Source organism: Bos indicus x Bos taurus, chromosome 3, assembly GCF_003369695.1.
Source record: "Bos indicus x Bos taurus breed Angus x Brahman F1 hybrid chromosome 3, Bos_hybrid_MaternalHap_v2.0, whole genome shotgun sequence".
In the NCBI taxonomy this organism is placed as follows: Eukaryota; Metazoa; Chordata; class Mammalia; order Artiodactyla; family Bovidae; genus Bos; species Bos indicus x Bos taurus.
Genome location: NC_040078.1, coordinates 103,469,829 through 103,491,956, shown reverse-complemented (window position 1 = coordinate 103,491,956; position 22,128 = coordinate 103,469,829). Strand labels below are relative to the sequence as shown.

The window sequence follows — 22,128 nt, the reverse complement described above, 5'->3', positions numbered from 1 at the left end:
GATGAGTGCAATTGTGCGGTAGTTTGAGCATTCTTTGGCATTGCCTTTCTTTGGGATTGGAATGAAAACTGACCTTTTCCAGTCCTGTGGCCACTGCTGAATTTTCCAAATTTGCTGGCATATTGAGTGCAGCACTTTCACAGCATCATCTTTTAGGATTTGAAATAGCTCAACTGGAATTCCATCACCTCCACTAGCTTTGTTCATAGTGATGCTTTCTAAGGCTCACTTGACTTCACATTCCAGGATGTCTGGCTCTAGATGAGTGATCACACCATCGTGATTATCTGGGTCATGAAGATTTTTTTGTACAGTTCTTCTGTATATTCTTGCCATCTCTTCTTAATATCTTCTGCTTCTGTTAGGTCCATACCATTTCTGTCCTTTATCGAGCCCATCTTTGCATGAAATGTTCTTGGTATCTCTAATTTTCTTGGAGAGATCTCTAGTCTTTCCCATTCTGTTGTTTTCCTCTATTTCTTTGCATTGATTGTTGAGGAAGGCTTTCTTATGTCTCCTTGCTATTCTTTGGAACTCTGCATTCAGATGCTTATATCTTTCCTTTGCTCCTTTGCTTTTCACTTCTCTTCTTTTCACAGCTATTTGTAAGGCCTCCCCAGCCAGCCATTTCGCTTTTTTGCATTTCTTTTCCATGGGGATGGTCTTGATCCTTGTCTCTTGTACAATGTCACAAACCTCTGTCCATAGTTCATCAGGTACTCTGTCTATCAGGTCTAGTCCCTTAAATCTATTTCTCACTTCCACTGTATAATCATAAGGGATTTGATTTAGGTAATACTTGAATGGTCTAATGGTTTCCCCTACTTTCTTCAATTTCAGTCTGAATTTGGCAATAAGGAGTTCATGATCTGAGCCAAGTCAGCTCCCGGTCTTGTTTTTGCTGACTGTATAGAGCTTCTCCATCTTTGGCTGCAAAGAATATAATCAATCTGATTTCGGTGTTGACCATCTGGTGATGTCCATGTATAGAGTCTTCTCTTGTGTTGTTGGAAGAGGGTGTTTGCTATGATCAGTGTGTTTTCTGAGCAAAACTCTATTAGTCTTTGCCCTGCTTCATTCCATATTCCAAGGCCAAATTTGCCTGTGACTCCAGGTGTTTCTTGACTTCCTACTTTTGCATTCCAGTCCCCTATAATGAAAAGGACATCTTTTTTGGGTCTTAGTTCTAAACGGTCTTGTAGGTCTTCATAGAACCATTCAACTTCAGCTTCTTCAGCATTACTGGTTAGGGCATAGGCTTGGATTACCATGATATTGAATGGTTTGCCTTGGAAATGAACAGAGATCATTCTGTTGTTTTTGAGATTGCATCCAAGTACTGCATTTCAGACTCTTTTGTTGACCATGATGGCTACTCCATTTCTTCTGAGGGATTCCTGCCCACAGTAGTAGGTATAATGGTCATCTGAGTTAAATTCACCCATTCCAGTCCATTTTAGTTGGCTGATTCCTAGAATGTCAACGTTCACTCCTGTCATGTCCTGTTTGACGACTTCCAATTTGCCTTGATTCATGGACCTGACATTCCAGGTTCCTATGCAATATTGCTCTTTACAGCATTGGACCTTGCTTCTATCACCAGTCACATCCACAACTGGGTATTGTTTTTGCTTTGGCTCCATCCCTTCATTCTTTCTGGAGTTATTTCTCCACTGATCTCCAGTAGCATATTGGGCACCTACTGACCTGGGGAGTTCCTCTTTCAGTATCCTGTAATTTTGCCTTTTCATACTGTTCATGGGGTTCTCAAAGCAAGAATACTGAAGTGGTTTGCCATTCCCTTCTCCAGTGGACCACATGGACTATACAGTCCATGGAATTCTCCAGGCCAGAATACTGGAGTGGGTAGCTGTTCCCTTCTCCAGGGGATCTTCCCAACCCAGGGATCGAACCCAGGCCTCCTGCATTGCAGGTGGATTCTTTACCAGCTGAGCCACCAGGGAAGCCCTTAATAGCTTAAGGGAGGAAAATTATATGATTGTTACCCTCCATGCAAGGAAAGCATGCAATAAACTTCCGTGCCTTCTCAAAAGTAAGAAACTAACTTCCGTAATGTGAGAAACAGCATTACAGCACAACCTCTATCAAACCTCATATGTTTAAGTACGAGTATCCTTATGGACTTCAGAGGCATTTCCTTTAACACTGGTAATGAAGGAGACCAATAAGATGGGGGGGTACCTCTATCACCACTAATGCATGATGTTGGAGGCCCTGACCGATATAATAAGACCAGAAAATGAAGGAGTAACTATAAGGACTGGAAAGTGAGAGATATATTTGCAGATTATATGATTATTTGAATAAAAATAATGATACGAATAGCAAACATGCATTGAGCACTTAATATATGCAGAAGCTGTTCAGTAAGCATTACATGTATAAATGCCACTTCATCCTATTTTAAAACAACCCTAGGAGATAGGTGTAACTATTATCCCCATCACTGCAGATGGTGACTGCAGCCATGAAATTAAAAGACGCTTACTCCTTGGAAGGAAAGTTATGACCAACCTAGATAGCATATTCAAAAGCAGAGACATTACTTTGCCAACAAATGTTCATCTAGTCAAGGCTATGGTTTTTCCTGTGGTCATGTATGGATGTGAGAGTTGGACTGTGAAGAAGGCTGAGCGCCGAAGAATTGATGCTTTTGAACTGTGGTGTTGGAGAAGACTCTTGAGAGTCCCTTGGACTGCAAAGAGATCCAACCAGTCCATTCTGAAGGAGATCAGCCCTGGGTGTTCTTTGGAAGGACTGATGCTAAAGCTGAAACTCCAGTACTTTGGCCACCTCGTGGGAAGAGTTGACTCATTGGAAAAGACCCTGATGCTGGGAGGGATTGGGGGCAAGAGGAGAAGGGGACGACAGAGGATGAGCTGGCTGGATGGCATCACTGACTCGATGGACGTGAGTCTCAGTGAACTCCAGGAGTTGGTGATGGACAGGGAGGCCTGGCATGCTGCGATTAATGGGGTCGCAAAGAGTCGGACATGACTGAGTGACTGATCTGATCTGATTATCCCCATTTTACAGATAGTGATACTAAGGCATAAGAAGGTAAGAAATTTGCTCAAGGTCAACCTAAGCAGTCAAATTTTAGAGCTTTAAGTTTTAACCACTCTTTGATAGCTTTACTGTGATCAACACAACTTGCGACAGACAGAGGTATTCAAGAGCCAATGTGACAAAATTAACATATAGTCTTCCAGTCTTTGTAGCTGGAAGAGAAGGTGCAACAGTGATTTTCACCGTTGGCTGCATATTAGAATCATTCCGAGAGCTTTGAAAAATCCTAATGCCCAGGCTGCACCCAGAGCAATTACAACTGAATCTTGAAAGAATGGTGAAGTCTCGGGAGTTTTAAGGAACAGTTGCACTAACATGTCTTAAGAGAACTCAAGAATCCACTCAAATTGTGGTGTAAATTTCCTTTCTTGCACCCTTGCACCTTTCACCTTGGGTGAAGCTGCATACTCCAAGCAGATGAATTACAGAGGGGTGTAATTTGAATCCAGGAGAAGGACAGGGACTCGAAGTGCCCCGCTGTAGTGGAGACTATAAAAAGGGCTCACTGTATCCAAATGTGGCTCAGGTGGAGTCATCCTGGAAGCAGGTGAAGCTTAGGTTGTGGCCCCTAGGGTCAAATCTCTGACCGATAATGACCTTATTGGGCTAATAAATTGTCAACCCAATAGCATTGACTTCTTTAAGGTATCAACCTCAGGCAGATCCTAAGAAAGTAACTATATCATGGCCTGGATTGTTGAGCCAGTCACCTCAATGTTGCCCCACTAGATGGTAACTCTATCATGATTGTGAATTGTTGACTCAGTAATCTGAACTCCCTAGAGATGTTAGAACTTCTCTCTTGGTAAGTAAGTGGCTTTTCAAGTCTGAAAAGGTTTAGAATTAAATTTAGACATGATAAATAAATCAAACCCATCATATAAATACTTCTGTGTTTAAAATAATTTTGAGTATCTGGTACTTAAAATGTAATTTTGAAATAATGTGACATATTGAAAAATCGGAGAGGTTAACCTAATTTGATAGATTAGATTTATTAAATGTAAGGGAATTTAATTGTTTGTAAATAATATTATTAAAAAAATTTTTTTGACCACTCCACATGGCTTGTGGAATCTTAGTTCCCTGATCAGGGATTGAACCTGGGCCCTTGGCAGTGAGAGTACAGAGTCCTAACCACTAGACAACCAGGGAGCTCCCATGTAAATAATGTTAGAATACTAGACTATTTAAAGAGCCTCTTGATGAAAGTGAGAGTGAAAAAGTTGGCTTAAAGCTCAACATTCAGAAAACGAAGATCATGGCATCCGGCCCCACCACTTCATGGGAAATAGATGGGGAAACAGTGGAAACAGTGTCAGACTTTATTTTTGGGGGCTCCAAAATCACTGCAGATGGTGACTGCAGCCATGAAATTAAGACGCTTACTCCTTGGAAGGAAAGTTATGACCAACCTAGATAGCATATTCAAAAGCAGAGACATTACTTTGCCCACAAAGGTCCGTGTAGTCAAGGCTATGGTTTTTCCAGTGGTCATGTATGGATGCGAGAGTTGGACTGTGAAGAAAGCTGAGCACCGAAGAATTGATGCTTTTGAAGTGTGGTGTTGGAGAAGACTCTTGAGAGTCCCTTGGACTGCAAGGAGATCCAACCAGTCCATTCTGAAGGAGATCAGCCCTGGGATTACTTTGGAAGCAATGATGCTAAAGCTGAAACTCCAGTACTTTGGCCACCTCATGGGAAGAGTTGATTCATTGGAAAAGACTCTGATGCTGAGAGGGATTGGGGGCAGGAGGAGAAGGGGACGACAGAGGATGAGCTGGCTGGATGGCATCATTGACTTGATGGACATGAGTCTGAGTGAACTCCAGGAGTTGGTGATGGACAGGAAGGCTTGGCGTGCTGCGATTCATGGGGTTGCAAAGAGTCGGACATGACTGAGTGACTGAACTGAACTGAACAAATTTTTGTTAAGTACTTGGGAAGAATTTGCTTATTAGAAATGAAACTTGATTAAGCATGCATATGATAGGTATAAAATGAAAAGAGAATATATGAAATTTATATTTGGTTTACAATACTTAATGAAATTACATTTTATAAATTTTAAAATGGGATTAATTGTTTAACAGAGTTTATATTGTTCTGCCTGAGTACTCTGAACAATAAGATCCTCTTAGGTCTAATCATTAGTTTTATATAAATATAATCAATTTATAAGTAGAATAATACATTTATAAGTTGAACTTTCAAGTGTTCAACAAAACCAAAGTTTTGAGTTTATAGATGAAAAATTTAATATTGATTTAAATTCAAGATGCTGTAGTCTTTTGTGGCTCACAAAATCTGCCCTTAGACATGGAAAAAAAACATATCAACACTATTATTATCTGCATTTAAGTGATGGAGAAATGGAAGCTCAGAAAGGTTAAGAAACAAGGGATCAACTCCATGCATGTGTGTCTTTAAAAACCTGTGCTCTTAACCAGTATGCATGTGGTTTCCTGATGGACCAACCTCCTAAAAAATCAAGTGACTTCAGAATAATTAAATGTTTTGAAGTGACTTAATCAATGTCTGCTTATGTGCATTTTAGGTCGACTTCACAACTAAGAGTCAGATCAAGGAAAGAGACTTACTGGCTCATATGACAGAAAATTCTGGCTTCAGGCAGGGCTGCTACAGACTCAAACCCTGCTTCTCTCTGTCCATCTGTCTGTGTTGGCTCCTTTCAGACACAGGCTTTCTTTTTCCTCGTTGTGCAAGATGACTGGCACTCTACCTCTGGGCTCATGGATAACTAGAAAATGTGGCTGCCTCTCTTCCAATGTTCCCACAAAGGAACCAGGGCATCTCACTGACTCCGATTAGCTCATAACTATTCTGGAAATAATTACTGTGACTGAAGAAATGTGATGGTTTAACTGACTATGCCTGAGGTCTCAGGTTGACCACAAGAGTTGGAGGTGGAGTCAGATCCACCACAAATATGTGGGCTAAGAGTAGGGAAGGGGCAGTCCTCCTCAAGAAGGCTGAATGGATGACAGGCAGCAAAAACAGATGTCCACGATGGCATCTTCTTACTTAAGTACCTCACTATAGCATTCAGAGGTACTGCTGACATAGACTCTTCCTTTCTACCAGGAATCATGATACAACAGTATAACTAAAGTGGGCATCCTTTATTCTGCCCGTTATTTCAGTTTTCGGGCAGGGATCTCTGTCTTGCCTTTCTTCAGTGATTGACATAAAAGCTGTCCAGGGACTCATCTAAATGAATGAAACCCAGATTAGAGAAGCCTGGGTTTGTTACCCCAGCAAAGAAATAAGGAAGATGGTAACATGTTTTTATGGTATTGTGGGGTGGCTTCCATGGTGGGTCAGATAGTGTAAGGAGGTAAGTAAAATTCACCAGACACTTATGATAACTTCTTTGTGTTAGGCTGATCCCTGCTGGGGACAGTGTTCCAGTGGCCCTCAAGGAGCAACCAGTCTAGAGGAAGAGACACATGGAAGGTGTTGGTTACTGTGATTTGGTTTTGGCCCAGATCCAGATTAGAATGGGCCACCACAGAGCCCTTGGTAATGGGTTGGGGTTATCATGTGTAACGTTGGTTGGGTTTAGGGTTTTTAGTTTCCATTTATTTGAGCCCCTCTATTAAGTTCCTGCTATCCAAGGCCTGGCACTTGGGGGTAGGGAGGTCAGAAATCTCCCAGAATAGGCCCAGATCCTGGCTTAGGGTTAAAACGAGCACTTCAGAGTGTGAAGAACCTAGCCACAAATGGACCCAGATACCCACAAAACCACAGACATGGGGGCCAAACTGGGCAAAGCAGAGACCATGCTTCCAGACGCCCATGGGAATGGAGCACTGTCCCAGAGATGGCATGTCGAAAGATATGGAAACAGTACTGCCTAGTTCCAGAGGGAGGGTGTGCAGGGTGCCTGAGCTTGAGACTCTGTGAAATGCAGTTGGTCACACTTTTCACCTTGGCTGTTCAGAGGAAGGACATCTTTGCTAGACTGCACCCATTCCGAAAGCCTGACTGTGGTCTTTCAGAAGCCAAGGCTTGTTTAGGAAGTGTGGGAAAACAGGAGCAGAGCTGGAGAAGGAGTCATTAGACTCTATGAGAGTGTAGCTCATTCCTTTGCCCTTTTACTTTCCTGGAGGGAGAGGCTAGTGATAAAAGGCCCACCATGATACTCATTTCTCAGTGTCTGTGGGTCTGAAATAAACACAGAGGGTTTCTTGAGAAGAGGGAGCAGCCTGTCCTCCAGGTCAAACGGAAACCCTGCTGTGGCTACACATGGGCCCAGGACAGCTACCCGACACTCATCACTCAAGAGCTGCCAGACACTCCCCTTGGTCCAGATGCCCCAGGCGGGGGGCGGAAGAGACCTGGATAGGGAGCTGGCACCCTGCTGGCAAAACAGAGGCAGAGTTAGAAAACAAAACAAGGGAAGCAGGGGAATACTAATCTGGACCCTCCAGAAAAGTGGTCTTCAGACTTGGTATGCATACCCCTGGTGGTTCACAAAAACTTTCCATGAGGATGTGAGCATATTTAGTTTAAAGGGAATCAGTGTAAAGATCCTCAGCTTCCAAGTGTACTCTTTACAAAAATTGATCTAACAGGAGTTATGTTAGCAAGATGGTATAATTGGAAGCCCATTCTTTCTTCCCCAACAGAGACACTGACTTAAAAACAGTATTCAGTCGAAAAAGCCTTTATGAGAATTCTAGAAACCAGTTAAGAAGTCACAGTACCCAGGCAAACTAAAAGCCAAGAACAGCTGCATTGAAACAGATAAGAGGAACCATTTCATTTCATTCACAATAGCCCTTCTCCCAAGCTGGCACGGCTTAGGACACTCAGGAGCAGAATAGAAATCATGGAGTGGGTGCTCTCAGACCACAGTGGAATTAAACTAGAAATCAACAACAGAAAAATAGCTAGACAATCCCCAAATACATGGAAGTTAACGTATTAAATAAACTTTAAATAACACAAAACTTCTAATGTGGGCCAAAGAAAAAATATCAAGAAAAACTTAAAAAATATTTTGAAGTAAGTGAAAAACACAACTAATCACAATTTGTGAGATGTAGCAAAAGCAATGCTTTGATGGCATTGAAAACAGGAAAGATCTAAACTCAATAGTCTAAGCTCCACCTTTGGAAATTAGAAAAGGAAGAGAAAATTAAATCCAAAGTAAGCAGAAAAATTAGAGCATGAAATTGAAAACGGGATATCAACAGAAAAAAATTAACAGAGCCAAAAGCTGGTTCTTTGAAAAGATGAATAAAATTGATTAACCTCTAGCTAGTAATAAATAATGATAACTAATAAAATAGAAGACATAAATTACTGATATCAGAAGTGAAAATAGGGACATCTGATCCCATGGACATTAAAGGATAATAAAGGAATATCATGAGCAACTCTATGCCCACAAATTAACAGATGAAATGGACCAATTCTGTGAAGGACATAAGCTATCAAAACTCATGTAAGAAAAAACAGACAATGTGAGTAGGTTTATAGTTATTAAAGAATTCGATCAATATTTAATAGCTTCCCCAAACAGAAAGCATTAGATCCAGATGGCTTCACTGGTGAAGTCTATCAAATATTTAAGGAAGAAATTATATCAATTTTCTACAATTTCTTCCAGAAGATAGAGTCAAGAAAGACTATTTCCTAACTCATTCTATGATGTCATCATTAAACTAATACCAAAACTATACAAAGGCCTTACAAACAGAGAAAACTACTGAAAAATATCTCATGAACACAGATGCGAAAATTCTCAAGAAAATATTAGTAAATAGAAACCAACGATGTATAAAAAGAATTACAGAGGGATGATTCTGGGAAGATGGCAGAATAGGAAGCACCTGGGATCTGCATCCCCACAAAAACAACAATCAAACTGGCAGAATCTGTCTGATGTAACTTTATATTGGGGAGATCTGGAGTCTACTGAAGGCTTGCAACTTCCTTGGGAAGGCTTAGGTGATAACTAGTTAATTTCAGTCAGTTTCAGCTCTCGTACAGCAGCAGGTTCTCATCCTCCACTCTAGCCTCATGGCAGGCAACACACACATTTCTTGAGTAACCTACACTCAGCGAGTGGGAGCCACGGTGATCAAAAAGGACACTGTCCTCCAAAGACTGGGGATCTGTGCTCTGATTGCTGCTGCTTCTTCTCATTTTTATTATAGTTGACTTACAGTGTTGTGTTAGTTTCAAGTATACAGCAAAGTGAATCAGTTATACACATCTATCTATCTCGATATATATCCACTCTTTGTTAGATGCTTTTCCCATATAGGTCATTACACAGTACTGAGTAGAGTTCCCTGTGTTATACAGTAGGTCCTGCTTTATATCACTAGTGCGTATATGTCAATTCCAATCTCCCAACATATCCCTCCTCCTCCTTTACCCCCAGTAACCATAAATTTGTTTTCTATGCCTGTGACTCTATTTCTGTTTTGTGGATAAAATCATTTGTATCATTTTTTTTTTTTTTAGATTCCACCTATAGCAATGTCTCAGCGAAGGCAATGGCACCCCACTCCAGTACTCTTGCTTGGAAAATCCCATGGACAGAGAAGCCTGGTGGGCTGCAGTCCATGGGATCTCGAAGAGTTGGAAGCGACTGAGCAACTTCACTTTCACTTTTCACTCTCATGCATTGGAAAAGGAGATGGCAACCCACTCCAGTGTTCTTGCCTGGAGAATCCCAGGGACAGCGGAGCCTGGTGGGCTGCCATCTTATGGGGTCGCACAGAGTCGGACACGACTGAAGCAACTTAGCAGCAGCATAGCAATGTCATGATATTTGTCTTTGTCTGACTTACTTCATTCAGTATGACAATCTTTAGGGCCATCCATGTTGCTGCAAATGGCATTTGATTGCAGTTTCTGCTCACAGAGGTGCAAAGAGGAGGGCAGCTTTTGTTGCTTCTTCCCTTACTGTTACAAGCCATTCTCCCTCTGGCTCAAATGACTCCCAGGGGATTTAAAGGACCAGTACTCTTTTTCACACCATTTTTCTTTCTCTCCTTTTGTGGCCAAAACATTAAAGACTAGGACACTCAAAAACAACTGCATATATGGGGAAAATTAGAATGTGACTGCACATACCCAGGGAAAGATGAAGGCCCAGAAAAGATCTGAGGAGACCTTAGATTTATATCTCAGGCTGACGTCTGGTAGAGAGACAGCCTATAACAATAAAACAAACAAAGAAAGGAGCAAGTCCCGGGAAGGGGGAGAATATGATTTCCAAAGTTAATACATTATTAGATTCAAATGTTTGGTTTTCAACAACAACAACAAATCACAAAACATACAAAGAAACAGGAAACTATGGCCCATTTAAATAAAGTAAATAAATAAACTAACAGAAACTATCCTTGAAAAAAGTCTGATGACAACTCTACCAGAAAACCCTTACAACAACTGTTTTAAAGATGCTTAAAGGAAGATGTGGAGAAAGTCAAGGAAATAATGTTTGAACAAAACAGAAATATCAGTAAAGGGAGCAAAAACCTAGAAAGAAGCCAAAAAGAAATTCTGGGGCTAGAAGGTACAATAACTGAAATGAAAAATTCACTGCAGGATTCAAAGGCAGATTGGAGCAGGTGGAAAGAACCAGTGAACTTGAAGATAGGACAATATAAATTATTAAGTCTGAGGAACAGAAAGAAAAAAGATGAAAGAAAAGTGAACAGAGCTTAAGGAACCTGTGAGACAACACCAAGCAGACAACCTCAAGTACGCATTGTGAGAGTCCCGGAATGAGAAAAGAGAGGGAAAGGGGCAGAAAGAAGTATCTGAAGAATGTTAGAGAACTTTCCAAATTTGATGAAAAATATGAATATAAACATCTAGGAAGCTTGATGAATTTCAGGTAAGATGGACTCAAAGAGACTCATGTTGAGATACAAAAGCAGTGGGACAGAAGCACATTATTATACACAAGGGATCCTCAATAAGATTTTTGACATATTTCTCATGAAAAACTTTGGAGGCCAGAAGGCAGTGGGCCAACATATTCAAAGAGTTCAAGGAAAAATATTGTGAACCAGAACCTTATAGCTGGCAAACCTATCCGTCAAAAGTGAGGGGGAAATCAAGATATTCTCCAACAAACAAAAGCTGAAGGAATTTGTGATCTGTAGACTTGACCTACAAGAAAGTCTCCAGGGAGTCCTGCAATATGAAATGAAACATTAGACAGTAACTTGGAGCACAACACACGGGCAATTACAAAATCTAGCATTATTGTAACAATGGTTTGTAACTGCATATTTAGTTATCAACATGATTTGAGAGACTAACGTATTTAAAGGAGAAAAAAACCCATCTATTAGTCTAAAAGCTAGTACTATTCTAACTTTGGTTTTTAACTCCAAATTTTGTTTTTGACATCATTTGAGAGACTAATGAACTTAGTTTATGGCTTTTTCAGTGGTCATATATGGATGTGGGAGTTGGACTATAAAGAAAGCTGAGCACCGAAGAATTGATGCTTTTGAACTGTGGTGTTGGAGAAGACTCTTGAGAGTCCCTTGGACTGCAAGGAGATCCAACCAGTCCATCCTAAAGGAGATCAGTCCTGGGTGTTCACTGGAAGGACTGATGTTGAAGCTCAAACTCCAATACTTTGGCCACCTGATGCAAAGAACTGATTGACTTGAAAACACCTTGATGCTGGGAAAGATTGAGGGCAGGAGGAAAAGGGGACGGCAGAGGATGAGATGGTTGGATGGTATCACCGACTCAATGGACATGGGTTTGGGTGAACTCCGGGAGTTGGTGATGGACAGGGAGGCCTGGCGTGCTGCAGTTCATGGGGTCACAAAGAGTCCGACATGACTGAGTGACTGAACTGAACTGAATGAACTTAAAAGAACTATCAATTTATGTTTGGGGGCACAATTCTATAATTCTGTGGCATCAGAACACAAAAGGGGTGGGGATGGCTATATAAAGGAGCAGACTTTTTGTATCTTATTGAAATTAAGCTGTAATAAATTCAAATTAGAATGTTATAAGTTTAAGATGTTAAATGTAGTTCCCATGATAATCACAAATCCCATGATAATCACAAAGGAATATAAACAAAGAAAAATGAGAAAGGGATGCAAATGTTTTTCTACAAAAAATCAAGTAAACAAAAAAGAAGACAGTAACACAGGAACTGAGGGATAAAAAAGCTATGGGGGCATATAGTAAACAAATAGTACAATGATAAAAGTGAGTCCTTCCTTACCAGGAATTGGGCTTCCCTCATAGCTCAGTTGGTAAAGAATCGGCCTGCAATGCAGGAGACCCCAGTTCGATTCCTGGGTTGGGAAGATTCGCTGGAGAAGGGATAGGCTACCCACTCCAGTATTCTTGGGCTTTCCTTGTGGCTCAGCTGGTAAAGAATCCACCTGCAGTGCAGGAGACCTGGGTTCGATCCCTGGGTTGGGAAGATCCCCTGGAGAAGGGAAAGGCTACCCACTCCAGTATTCTGGCCTGGAGATCTCCATGGACTATATAGTACATGGAGTCACAAAGAGTCGGACATGACTGAGTGACTTTCACTTTCACCAGGAATTACTTTAAATGTAAATGGATTAAGTTCTTTAATAAAAAAACAGATTGGCAGAATGGATAGAAAACACATTATTCAATAAATGTTACCTACAAAAGATTCATTTAGATGCAAGGACACAAATAGATTGAAAGTGAAGGATGGAAAAAGATATTCCAAGGAAATAGTAACCAAAAGAGAGCAAAGGTAGCTATCCTAATATCAGACAAAATAGACTTTTAGTCAAAAAAGGTTACAGGTAACTAGGGGTTTTAGCAGAGTTTCAGTTCAGTTCAGTCGCTCAGTCCTGTACAATTCTTTGTGACCCCATGGACTGCAACATGCCAGGCCACCCTGTCCATCACCAACTGCTGGAGCTTGCTCAAACTTATGTCCATCAAGTCTGTGATGCCATCCAACTATCTCATCCTCTGTTGTCCCCTTTCTTCCTGCCTTCAATCTTTCCCAGCATCAGGGTCTTTTCCAATGAGTCAGTTCTTTGCATCAGGTGGCTAAAGTATTGGGGCTTCAGCTTCAGCCTCAGTCCTTCCAATGAATATTCAGGACTGATTTCCTTTAGGATGGACTGGTTGGATCTCCTTGCAGTCCAAGGGACTCTCAAGAGTCTTCTCCAACACCACAGAGGTAGGGTATATGAAAAAGCAGGCCAGAGAGTACAGAGTTTTAAATGGTAGGCAAGGAGGTCCAACCAGTCCATCCTAAAGGAGATCAGTCCTGGGTGTTCATTGGAAGGGCTGATGTTGAAGCTGAAACTCCAATACTTTGGCCACCTGATGCAAAGAGCTGACTCATTGGAAAAGACTCTGATGCTGGGAAAGATTGAGGGCAGGAGGAAAAGGGGACAATGGAGGATGAGATGGTTGGATGTCATCACCGACTCAATGGACATAAGTTTGGGTAAACTCTGGGAGTTGGTGATGGACAGGGAGGCCTGGCATGGTGCGGTCCATGGGGTCACAAAGAGTCGGACACGACTAAGCGACTGAACTGAACTGAGGTATTCTTTCTGCAGTATGCAGTCACTAAGGTCATCCACCAGGGAGGGGCTTTAATCTCAGACCTGAGTGTGAAGAATGAAATGGGAAGAGCACCGACAAAGTGAATTTGGTTGAGATATTTCAGTTTACTCAGAGAACAATACACCTTTTCCCATAAATATCCTGATATAAAATATTCCTAATAGGGCCTGCCTCTGAAGATATGTCTCAGAGTTAGACATGATTTTTGAAAGTATATGATGAAAGGCTAAAGTTTGCCTAAGTTCCAGAACCTATTGGTCCAAAATAAAAGAAAAAACAAATTTATAGATTTTGACCAAGTTGCTTTGAATCTAATTGGTTTTTAAGAGAACCAGCATAGTTTGGCTGTGTGACAATATAATAATCATAAAACTAATACAACACTATAAATCAACCATACCTCCATTTACAAAAAGAATTAAAAACAAATAAACTGAAAAAGTCATTTAGTCGTGTCTGACTCTTTGCGACCCCATGGACTATACAGTCCATGGAATTCTCCAGGCCAGAATACTGGAGTGGGTAGCCTTTCCCTTCTCCAGGGGATCTTCCCAACTCAGAAATTGAAACCAGGTCTCCCACATTGCAAGCAGATTCTTTACCAGCTGAGCCACAAGGAAAGCAAAAACAGATAAACAACAAAAAATTATAGTAACCACTGAATGAGCGCTTGCTATGAGCCAGGTACCATAAGTCTTTCCTCTTTCAATACTCACAGCAACCCAATGACAAAGATTCGCTTATTATCCTCATTTCATAGATAAGGAAACCAAGTCTAAGATCGGCCTGAGTCAATACACAGCATCGCTTGGATTACATCACATCTTTACCCACTGCAGTTCATGTACCTAAGCACTTGTGCTTGGCAGGAGCATACAGCACTACCCCCAAGGATGATGACGTGACAAAAAAGAACTGCTTGACTTCTCTATGTTTGATTTTTTCAGCAATAAGTGTAAATAATAACTGCCTCTTTATCAGGCAGAGTAATGGGAGATAAGACTGGTTTTCCCTCTTGGTTTGATTGCAAAGAAGGCAGCTAGGCCATGTCAGTTCATAGCTGTGAATGGAAATTAGAGGCCACTTACAGAGTGTGGTTTATGTTGGTGGCCCAACTGAAGTTGCCTCATCTATACAATGGGTATAATAATAATAGTACCTACCTCCTAGGGTGTTGCTAAGGATCTAGTGTACTAATATATGTCATAGATTTAGGACAGTGCTTGACAAATAGCACTCACTATCTAAATATTAGCCATTGTTGGTATTAAAAATAGAAACTTGGCTACCAGGGATCCCTGTGGCCATAAATATAAGTAACCACCAAGCAGAGATAGGGGAGAAGTCCCCTCTCACCCTGGCTTTTTCTCAGTAGGCATTTAGTCAGGATGATTGGCTAGCTATAATCTTGGCCAATGGTAAGCAGAGCTCAAAGAATATGACAAGGAGAAATAAGGTTATCAGAAAATAATAATAGCTCCTAATCTTTACCATTTCTATAATCAAGCATCACATTAAGAGTATCCCAACTTGGGGAAATGGAGAAGGCAATGGCACCCCACTCCAGTACTCTTGCTTGGAAAATCCCATGGGTGGAGCAGCCTGGTAGGCTGCAGGCAATGGGGTCGCTAGGCGTTGGACACGACTGAGTGACTTCACTTTCACTTTTCACTTTCATGCATTGGAGAAGGAAATGGCAACCCACTCCAGTGTTCTTGCCTGGAGAATCCCAGGGACAGGGAAGCCTGGTGGGCTGCCGTCTATGGGGTCGCACAGAGTCGGGCACGACTGAAGCGACTTAGCAGCAGCAGCAGCAACTTGGGGTAAAAAAAAAAAGAGTATCCCAACTTGGTCTTGCCTAATCCTCACAGTTCAGTTAGGGTAGGTTTTAGTAACTTTTCCTTGTCAATTTCTACTTCTACCTCTGTGAAAAGACAATAGGAAATGATGGGAGAGGTGGGGGGTGGGGGGTGGGGTGGGGTTCCTGCAGGGTTCCTGGCTGCACTGCTTTTCTACACTCCCAGGCAGTAAGTGCCTTTTCCAAGGACATCAATGCAAGCCTGAATAAGAAAAATAATTTCTTCCTCCTAAGCCATGGCACATCAGCTGTAGAAAAATACCAGTATGGGAAGCAGTCTTCGGAAGAGCCTCAATGAGCTCATACTGTCTAGACACATTACCCCCCAACTTGCCCTTCAAGGTCTACTTCAGTTTGATAAAGCTGTAAATTCAACACTGGCACAAAAGGTCAGAGTCAAGTTTCAGGCCTATGTATGTTTGGCTACCTTCCCTGAGGAGTTACTGAGATTTCAAACATCTGAGACATTATCTGCAGGACTGAAGGGCTCTCTAAATACACAGAGATTGTGCAATAATGTGTAGACTTTTGAATGAATGATGTTGAATTCAGAGAGGTGACAGAATTTATTAAATTGGATAAAGTGAAAATTGTAGCCTGTAATGGTAAAAACACTGGCTCCAGTACTACAGAATGAATAGGGAGAAATGGCTTTTTAATGACATCCTGTTACCATTCATGGCTTTTTGAAGAAAAGCATAGAAAACATTTTAAAAAATGTATCCTAGCATTGAGGAAATGACTATACTGTGCCGTACTATCAGATAATTCCAGTAGAAAGAAGCTTATCACTCTGTACCCTCTTATATTACCTTTATTATATAGCACGAAGAAGTAGAATTTTTGTTAAAATGACAAATCAAACATTGTTGCCTTCCTAAGACCATTCTTTAATAAATTCATTTTAAAACTCAAAAAAAAAAAAAAAAGAAGTGATGAGGATTCCTGCCTGGGCAATATGACACATCATAATTACATCACAGGTTTGTGGAAATAGATTATAGGCCCCCCAATACTTTGAGTTCACTCCTTTAAAATTAGATTTTAAACCCTAGGCCACAAGAATCAATGGTACTCTGAGAAACTCTGAGTGAAGCCTGTTGACACAAGTGCATTTGAAAGTTCAAACACCAACAGATTTGTACTCTCTGTTTAGAAAGAAAGGAGGGAGGAGGAAAAATATCTACCTCCCAGTTTTTATAAAGTTTAGGTTAAATTTATACTTATTTTTTTGCTGTTGCTATTTTTTAATTGCTTTATTAACTTCACATTTTTCCACGCAAATGGTGAAACTCTACTGTTGACAGAAACTTAATCTCCAATTATAAGCTGGTAACACAGAACCCACCTGACACTTAGAAATTACATAAGGTTCACAGCCAATGTATCAGTAAAGGTGTATCAGGAAAATGCAAGGAAAAAGAGGACAATAGTGGGAATCACATTATTAATCTCATGGAACATGGCAGGAGTCAAGGCATAAGGCAAAATTCCTCATGGTGGTCAGGGTGATTAGAGAGCTTCCCCATAAGAATACGCAGACAATTCCTCAGCTGCAGCTGCCTTAGTTTTCTCATCTCTGCTATGAATATTTCCATATCATCTCTATCTCCATCATCACTGGGTATGGTCTGTTGGAAATTAGGGGCAAGATGGCAAGCCTGTCCTCCTCTATTATTTCCTGCTGGCTGGTGGCCCTAGCCCCTGCCCAAAGGAGAGTCTTCCTCTCCAGTCTGCATGGGCTGTTCCATTCCTTTGTTTTCCTGGGCCTGTCCTCATTGTCTCCTGCTCCTCTGATTCTCACCACAAGTGCGCTGCCACAGCACTTAATCCTGCAGACCTGATCCTCTGCCCCTGGCCTGATGCCAGCCCACCGTGCACAGAGCAGTAGGGAGTTGGTACCCAGGTAGGAGTCTGTGCTTATTTTTTATATTTATTTCTATCTTGGAGAGCTAAGATAAATTAATTGAAATTTCTAACACTTGTTACTGGAAATGCCAATGAATTTTCTGTAAGAGTCAGAGGTCTGTTTTCATAATTATCTTTACGGGTTGTTTTCACCTTACAACTATATTTTTGTTATAGAAAACTAAATGTGTTACAATGTAGGTCCTCTCCAAAGTTGTAAAGTCGGTCATAGGAAGATGGATTTGCCCACTAACCCTATGATAACTAACCAGCTGAGCATAACTGCATATTATAAGGCATGCAAACAAAATATCAAAACTGGGAAGTTTCTTCTTATATTAAAAAAAACCCCAAAGCGAAACCCAAAGTCCCCAAGCGACATATGAGGCCCCACAGGGTCTAGGGCCCTGCCGCGTCTTCGCCCTTATCTCCCTGTTGCCCTGGCCCAGCTGTCCTGGCCTCCCTGCCGGTGCTTTAACACATCAGACACGGTCCTGCCTTTGTACCTTTGGACTTGCTGTTCTATTGGCTTAGAAAAGCCTCTCCCCCAAATTAAGGGTCTGATTTGCTCCCTTACTTCATTCAAGTTTGTTGTCACTTCTTACTTCATTCAAATTTATTATCACTTATCACTCCTTCAGGGTGACCTTCAAATTATCTCATCTAAAATTGACCCACCCACCCCATGCTCACATCTATCATCTTCTATTCTTCGGTTTGCCTTTTCTTCCCCATAACACAAATCACCATCTGATACTTTTTTATATACCTGTGGATTGTTGACTGCTGGTTTTCCCTACCAGAATGTAAGCTCCATGAAAGCAAATCTTGGTTTTGCTTACTGCTGTATCCCCAGCACTAGAACAATGCCCGGTGCCCAGCAGGTACTCAGTAAATGAATGAAGTGAAACCAATCAAAAGATCTGGGTTCCATGACAGGAAAGAGCTTGCTCTGGGAACTCTGCACCAGGTAGTTTAGGAGCTGCAGATCATAGAGCCAGACATGACCTTGAAATCCCTGGGGATTCACAGAAACCTTGGGGTGAGTACCAGACTTTATGAAAGGAGGGGAAGGGGAAATATGGAGTAACTCTAATGGACATCTGTCTCATACATACATCGTCTTATTTCATCTTAGTATCACAACAGATGAGGAAACTGAAGATCAGAAAGGTGAGGTGACTTACCCAAAGATTTTCAGCTAAGTAGCAGGGCTGGAATCTGAAATCAGCTCTATCTGACTCTAGAAACCATGTCCTTTCCAAGACACCACACAAATGAGGAGAAAGTTTGGAAGAGTACTTGTTCAGTTAAGTAACTGTTGAAGGAATGAAAAAACGCTTCATAGAGAAAGTGATTGTTCATTTGGTCTTTTTTGAGATCAAACAAACTTATGGAGAGACCAAAAGCAGACCAAGAGAAAGAAGAAGCTTGGACAGAACGTTTTAAGATCAGGCAGTGAGGTGAGGGGCTGTCCAGGGAACACTGGGTATCTCAGCGTAGCTGGGTCTTAAAGTGTTGAAGGAGCATTTGGGAAGATCAGGTCTCCAAAGACCTGAATGTGAAAGATCTTGACAGCTTGGTTATGGAATTTGAGCTTTACCACAAGACAATAGGGAGCATTAAGCTGTAATGTGGTCAGACACTGCTCTAGGAAGTCACTCTGGGGTGCTGGGGACAGGGTTGAAAAAGCATCTTTTGTAATAGTCCCTGTGAAGGGTTATTGCCAAAGATATCAATTCTCTCAATCCATGAGAAGTTGAGGTTAAAACCAGCCCCCACCTACATATTCACACAATAGCCACTAGTTGGCAGCAATGTTCCAAGAAATCAGTGAGCCAGCCCCTGCAAATAGCAGCTTCCTCAGCCAACTCCTTGGGCTGTCCTGGGTGGAACACAGTTAAGTGGGGGATCAGTCTTTGTGGAGGGAACCCCAAAGGTACATAGGGGAAGGAGTATGTGGAGGTCAGAGGACAGAGTGATCAATGCCTGAAGGATGGTTGCGGTGGGGCGGGGGTAGGGGGTGGGGGCTGGAGGCAGTGGAGAGAGAGGAGGCGACATCTGAGAGCTAGAAACACTGCAAACGGCCTTGAGTTCCCAGGCTAAGAAAGCTGAATGTTACCCTGAGGGAAATGGGAGCCCAGGAAGGGTTTTAAGTAGAAGAGAAACATGCCGAGATTTGCCTTTTAGAAAGATCACAAAGATTGCTATGTGGAGAATGAAGGGAAAGAGACAGAAAGTAAAGAGAGCAGTGAGGAGGTGCCGCAGTGACCTCTGTAGAGAAAAGTGGTCTGAACCAGGGCCAGCAATGGCAGTGGACAGAACAGGTCAGCTTTGTAAGAGACTTACATAAAAACCATAGAATGAGAAAGAGGGCATCAAAATGTAGTTTTCACAGAAAAGAATGAATATTCTCTCCCTATTATTAAGAACACATTATGAATTGTTGGATTTTCTCCCTAAAACTGCTTTGGGAGAACTCAGATCGTGGAACGTCTAAATTCACTCAGCAATCCTGATCAGTCTGTGGTGGGAACTGGCAACAAAGGAATGATTTAGCAGTTGCCTCCCCAGTCTGGGGGAATAAGTCAACTCCTGTACAGCGTGGAGGGGGCTTTGCTAAAAGAAATACAGGACGCTGTGGGGTCCAGTGGGGGAACCTGATACAGGGATCCAGGGAGAATAGACTTTTGAGCCTGAGATATCAGATAAAGGTTCTCACAAAACTGTAAGCTAAGCACTGGAAAAGAAGGCAGTTTGGGAGGAGCCCCGTTACCTATTTACCCCTTTTCGTCACAAGGCGTCACCTCTTGTGCTATAAGGTATCCCAGGTGAGCTACATTCCTCAGGATGCCAGCGCTAACCCAGCCACGGTCGCCAGCTCTTAGAGCAAACGCACCTCCCTGAATACATAGGACCATAGAGTCCCTAACATGGTCCTGGACCACCGCCCGGAGCAGCCAGGCTGTGATTGGAGGGAGCCTGGGGCCCTACCCTCACCAGCCCAACATTGCTGTTCTGATTGGTGAAGACACTGCGTAGCCCCGCCCTCCCCGCGTAGACAATGGAGGCTAACCACGTGGGTGCGCGAGTGCCCAGCCGGCCCTGAAGCACCAGTGTTAGGGGTCTATGGGGAAGATGAAAGATCACCCTGGCACCAAATCTTCTACACTCGCGATGGATTGCGGCCTCTAGAGAACAGGCGTCAAGGGACCGGAAACTGTGCCTCCTTAAGAATTGTGGACCCAGGCTGGGGCGGGCCGGGACTCCAGGCGCCTGCGTGCACCTCGCAGTTTGGGAAATGGTGGCATCCAGCACGTTGGTGCAAGCCTTGTGAAGGGCAGGAACCCGGGAGTGGATTCATGGACCTTTTCAAACCAAGGTCTGGAGCCCTGGGCTGTGGCGGGGCTAGAGTGTTTCCGGGCTCTGCCCTATTTCGGCGCCATCTGCTTTGCATCCCTAAGTTGTGGCCGCTTGTGCCTCTTCGGCCCTAACCCCACCCCTAGTCCGTTTCCTTCCATCCAGTGGGACAGCCATTGTCACTATAGGTTTTTAAGAGCCCTGAGTGCACACCTGGCAGCAGGGGTCTCTGACTCTGCACTAACCCTCGTAGGCCCCCTGCGAACTAACTCCTTTCAACAGAAGACTTTTGAGGACATGAGTATGTGATAAGTCCTCCTTCATGGCACCTGGCCCCTGCCCTTCATCGGTTCACCACCCTGCCCCCCTGCTCAGACAAAGCACACCCCTTCTCTGAACTTCCCTCTTTGTGAGATGATGCCTAACTCTTCAGATTCTTTATACCTAATGATAATACAGATAGGCACTGCCAACTAGTATGCACTTTCTTTCCCTTCTTGCCCTCTCCTTACAACCCCTCTTCATGCCAAGCAGATTTTACAGTTTCACCTGTGTGCAGTTATGAAAGCTTCCACAGCTATAGCCGCCCCCCCCCCAACCCCACCCCCCCCCCCCACAAGATTTTGTCAGATGAACCTCTAGGGACAAATATCTTTGGTGCTTCTATTTCATCAACTGGAGACCCAGAAGAATCAAATTGACTTCTTTCTGTGAAATTGAGGCTAGTGGAAGAAATAGGAACTTGTGATAAAGATATAGTGCCACAGGAGAGAAACAAAGTGTTCTTGAAATTCAGGGATTGGGAGAGGGCATGAGAAATCATTCCAGAGTGTGCAGTAGCCTATAAGCTGTATCATACAGGGCATTCTGAATTAAATAGATGGAAAAAGGCAGCTTAACAGCTCACTTGGCCCATGCAGTGAACATAGTTCATTGAAGGGGATGGGAGTTTGAGGGGAGGACTGAGGTATAGAGTAGGGGGTGTGCAGTATAATTTTTTTTTGGCCACACCATGTGCCTAGCAGGATCTTAGTTCCCCTGACCGAGGACTGAACCTGGGCCCCAACAGTGAAAGCATCAGGGAATTCCTGCAGTATAACTTAAAAGCAGGGGTTTTAGCATATTTGCTGTGAAACTTCAGGCACGTTAACCTCTTTGAGCCTGTCAAACGTACAGAGATAGTACCTACCTCACTTTCAAGATAATGCATATCAAGGCCTGAGCATCAAGGTTAGCACATAGCTGTCATTCTTTTGAATACCAGCTATCATTTGTGAAGAAAAATGGGAATGCCGCAAATGCCACAATTGTTAGGT

At 42.5% G+C, this 22,128-nt stretch overlaps 1 pseudogene across 1 annotated transcript; it reads right to left on the bottom strand.

The window, feature by feature from the left end:
• Nucleotides 1–16,202: 16,202 nt before the first annotated feature.
• On the bottom strand, nt 16,203–21,808 carry LOC113890038 (annotated as a pseudogene). Its single transcript, XR_003510421.1, has one exon. The product of XR_003510421.1 is annotated as a protein BEX3-like (transcript).
• Between the last annotated feature and the right edge of the window lie 320 nt (nt 21,809–22,128).